Source organism: Lissotriton vulgaris, chromosome 5, assembly GCF_964263255.1.
Source record: "Lissotriton vulgaris chromosome 5, aLisVul1.2, whole genome shotgun sequence".
Taxonomy (NCBI): Eukaryota; Metazoa; Chordata; class Amphibia; order Caudata; family Salamandridae; genus Lissotriton; species Lissotriton vulgaris.
Window position 1 is genome coordinate 1,391,595,197 of NC_141693.1, and position 4,475 is coordinate 1,391,599,671.

Consider the following 4,475-nt stretch of genomic DNA (forward strand, 5'->3'; position numbering starts at 1 on the left):
CTATATTCATTTCTTCCATGGCTTTTTAGTGTTTATTTACTTTTGTTATCAGTCAGGTATTACTAAGAGGGCTCCAGAATGCAATTTAAAGTGCATTTTCCTATAATTACTGTTTAAAGTATGTGCAGATAAGGGGAAAAAGTATTGGTGTCTGGTAATTTTGCTAATTTTTAGTCCCGATTCACAGAACTAATTTAAGACAAAATCCTAAACTAACTACCATTTACTCATTTTGTTATTCATAGAAGGCATTTACTCATTTTGGTATTCACAGAAGGCACTTACTCATTGATGAGTAAGTGCCTTTTGTGAATACCAAAATGAGTAAGTGCCTTCTGTGAATACCAAAATGAGTAAGTGCCTTCTGTGAATACCAAAATCGTAGTAAGTTTAGGATTTTGTCAAAATTAGTTCTGTGAATCGGGCCCTTTGTAACGGCCAGGTCATTAAGGGATAGTAGGTTAGTGACCTTCCATTGCAGATGTTTTCAACAGTTTCTAGAACTTTTTAATGCTTTTCATTGCATAAAAATGTTTAGTTTCTGATATCCAGCTCTTTCAATGCACTTCATTGCCAGTTTTTGCTCATGGGAAAGTCTTACTCTAAATGTCGCACTTTTGGTCGGTGAATGTCACTGCTAAGCACAGTGAAAAAATGGAAATGTGAAACATAAGCATTCTTAAGGCGTGGCAGCTATGGTCTGGGGGCGAATTTGCAGGGCTTTCAGGTTAGGAAGTTGTAACTTGTAAGTACATGTCAAGATGGTGCTTTGCAGAGAAGAGCACAATAAGGCTTTGGTAAGAGGACCTGGATGAATCTTTTGCCCAGTGTAATTCCCGATATACCCTTTTCTCGATCTGCCCTTTCGTATGTTTGGGCGGGGGGGGGGGGCTCAAACATTTTGCTCAGGGAGGGGGCTTGACAAAACAAAGTTTGAAGACCACTGGCCTAATCAGTCAAATTAAAAGGAATTTCTTGCCATGGGAGAAGCTTCTCCTCTGAATTTGGGGTAAGGTGCAGACAATACAAATGGTGGTGATTACCCAATTTAATTATGTATTTAGTACAATCCCAATCACAGTGTCTTATTCCTTGCTGTGCCTTGTGGGTCACCAGATCAATGCTTTCATTGGGAAAGACCAAACTGGCAGTTTTAAAGTTTTCTGCTGCTGTGTCATATTCAGGCCTACGTTCCCAGAAATGGAGTTCTACAGCTCCGCACCTGTCACAACTGGCATATAATTTCAGCCACGATTTGGGATCTCTGACTAGGTAATGTTGGAGAACCATATTCAAGGGGGTGCTCAAGTCCTTCAGATAATTTATAAGTGACAGCTGACCAACGAAGGTATGACCAATTCGATCATAGGTGCTTGGTCGCAAAGCCCGAAAAACTTGAGACAGAATGGCTTTTGGAATTAACAGGAACCCATTTGGTACAATGTTGAATGCTTAATAGGCTTGCAACGGCTTGATTAGCCTTCATGGACTTCTTTAACAAAAATAAACAGGGGAAACAACCATTCAACTTGCGAATGTCTACTATATATAGGGAGGCAACAGTAAATTAGTCTTTAGCCTTTATGAGACCACCTTCAGACTATTGCTACGCAAAGGGCAATCAAGGCTCAAGAAGCAATGGATGGAAAAGGACTGATCAGATTTAATGACCAGTCATTACAGAGGCCTACATGAATCTCGTCTGAGGTCTAGCTGTTTTAAATTCGTACAAGAGTAGCTGTGGTCACCTGATAAAATTATAAACATCCAAATTCGTGCCCACTTCAAATTGTTGGAGCTATCAATGGAGACATGGGGCATGTCCCTTTGACTTGTTCAGTGCTAAGCTCCTTCTAGGACCATGTCTGGAGACAGCTTAAAGCTATGACTGAGCTTCAGGTCATCTTTTTGTTCTTGCATGACACCCGAGAGACACCAAGGATTAATACCCTTAAGAAATGTTGGTTAATTTCTGTTTTAGCAGTTGCCATAGTCCATGTCTTGAGACATGAAAGTGCCAATTACAGTTGTCTTTTGAAGAATGGCCAGAAGCAAGCCATGCTGAGAATGGCATCTCATAATGCTTGATTCACAAATTGAACGACCAATTGCTAATGTTTGAAGATACTTGAACACTGTATGTAAACAGATGTATCACAATGAGATGAGGACAGAATAAGAGTTTCTCTGGCAAATATTGCCATACTATCCCTTTTGGTGGCTGGGGGGCTTGAGAAAGTTCCTCTTTAACTGCTTAGGTGTTTTCTTTCTTTCTCTTTTGTTCTGCTCTTTGCTGCTGGTTTTTATACCATTTACAGTTGGTTATAGTCATTTGCCTTTTATTAACTTATACAGTCAGCTATATCCGGGGGCTTAACATTGTGTTGTTATGAAGTATAGGCAATAGGTCTGAACACTGTATATAGCTCTTCTATGTAAAAGTGCAATACATGGAGTTTAAGAGGTTTTGCATTGTCTGCTTATATTACAAAAATATAATAAAAAGATGTAAACATGAAACAGATTGCACTGGGGTGAAAGGCACACATCTCTTGAGCAGGGGATTGAGAAATAACGTGTTGAGTTTCAGCATGGTGCCTCTGTCATGCAACAATTGGATAGCAAGACTGATACTATGCAAGACATGTTGGGGATACCAAAAACAGTCCCAGCATATTTCAGCCTCAGAGCATTGATTCTCTCAGCAAGAGGTATCATTGGAAAGCGAAGAATCTATCCTTTCCAATTGTGCCTCTGCCCAGTGGATCCCTGCTTGGGGATTGCTACAGGAAAGCAATCCCAAAGCAGGGTGTTGCATATATTATATTAATAGTTTAATACTGTCACTTAAAATTGTTTCTATCTGAAGTTTACCATTGAATTTCTTGTTGCTATGGAATTGTTATGTTCTATGTTCCAAGGACAGGAGTTGGCTGGTTGCTGTTGGGAGCAGATTTGATACTGTGTTCCTCTTCAATAAACCTGCTTATTTTTGTATTTTCTGGACTTATTTCTTACAAAAATTGGTGACGAGGTACTTTGGTCTGCTATCAAGATTGCAAGGAGCACAGCAGTGACCACTTTATTGAACCTACATTGGATTTATTTGGAGTACACTATATTCAACTTTGGACTTATTTGGATCACCTTGTTTTACTGACTGCCTTATTTTTACTTGATTTTTTTGCAGTACATCTTTTATCTAATTGGAGTATATTGATTTTTTCTGCTTTTTCTATAATTTTTTTTCTTTTGTCAAATCCTATTTGTCGACTTATTACAGCCTCAAGTTTCAGTTAATATCTACAACATCTTCACAAAGGTACATTTTGCTATTTAATGATCACCTTTTCTCGTAATTGGGGCCAGGAAGAATCAAGATTCAGCGCTTTCACTCGCGAGCGCTTCTTAAACTGTTAAACTTACTTGCGCATTGTTTTCTTTTGATGCATCAAAGAAACAATGGCCTGAGAGGTAAAGATCTGTAGACAGTTAAAGCATGCATGCACATGGCATTACTTGTAAAGAAAGAAGGAGAAAATTCGTTGGTATGGCAAAAGATAGTTAATCATCTTTATATTGTAACATTAATCTCATGGTCGGATTTTATACAGTTAAGAAACAGCACTGCATAATTTCAATTGGTGACAACCATATAAAACTTGGTGCAAAAAAAGTGTACAAAGTGCAGGTGGCGACGCAAGTGAAGGTGAACAGCGTGGACGGCGCACTGTGGATAAGGTGCAGATAATTTACAGTGAGTGGCTCAAAAGTAAATGTGACAACGTGATATCACAATGGTACAAGTTCTTTCAATTAAATGTAGAGCCACAATTGAGGAGTGCGCCTGGTATTCAGACTGTTAGGTCGACGGCGTTTCGATCCTGGTAATTTCGGATCGTCATCAGGACTGGGTTGTCTGACTTTAGGGTGTGCTGTAGTCGGGTCCAGAACGCAAGGAACAGCTATCTAGTAGTTAATCCTCAAAGGGAAAGGAGTAGTCTGCGGCAACTTGTGCAGACTGAATCATAGATAGTAGGAGGATTACAGGAGTGCACTGGTTAGATCTGTGCTCTGATCGGCTGTCTGTATCAAGCCGTATGGAAGCACGAATGCTTGTTGAATCTGTGCTTGGATCGGCTGTCTGTATCGAGCCGTGTGGAAGCACGAAAGCTGGCAAAGAGGGGAGAGAGGAAGCCCTGATTGAATCGGCGTGTCAGGCGGCTTCACGGGATGCGAGCGTGTTTTCTTTTGAAGCGCTGAGCGAGCGTGTGAACGTGCTGCCTGAGTGAATGCTCTTCCTTCATCACTCCAATGCTGAACGAGTGTGTGAGCAAGCACCTTCTCTGTTGTATTACCAGCTCTAGCACGAAGAAGTGTCTATGGCCTCACGTTGTTTATAACGTAATCACACGTACGTGGAAGCCATCTTGTTTCTCCGGTTGCTGGGACAACCACAGATTTTATCGGGCAGA

The 4,475-nt window shown here is 40.4% G+C and overlaps 1 non-coding gene across 1 annotated transcript; it reads left to right on the top strand.

Moving 5' to 3' along the window:
• Positions 1-204: 204 nt before the first annotated feature.
• LOC147712640 (small nucleolar RNA snoR83) lies at positions 205-324 on the top strand. The gene has a single exon (XR_015296295.1). It is a non-coding gene; the product is annotated as a small nucleolar RNA snoR83 (small nucleolar RNA).
• Positions 325-4,475: the final 4,151 nt, after the last annotated feature.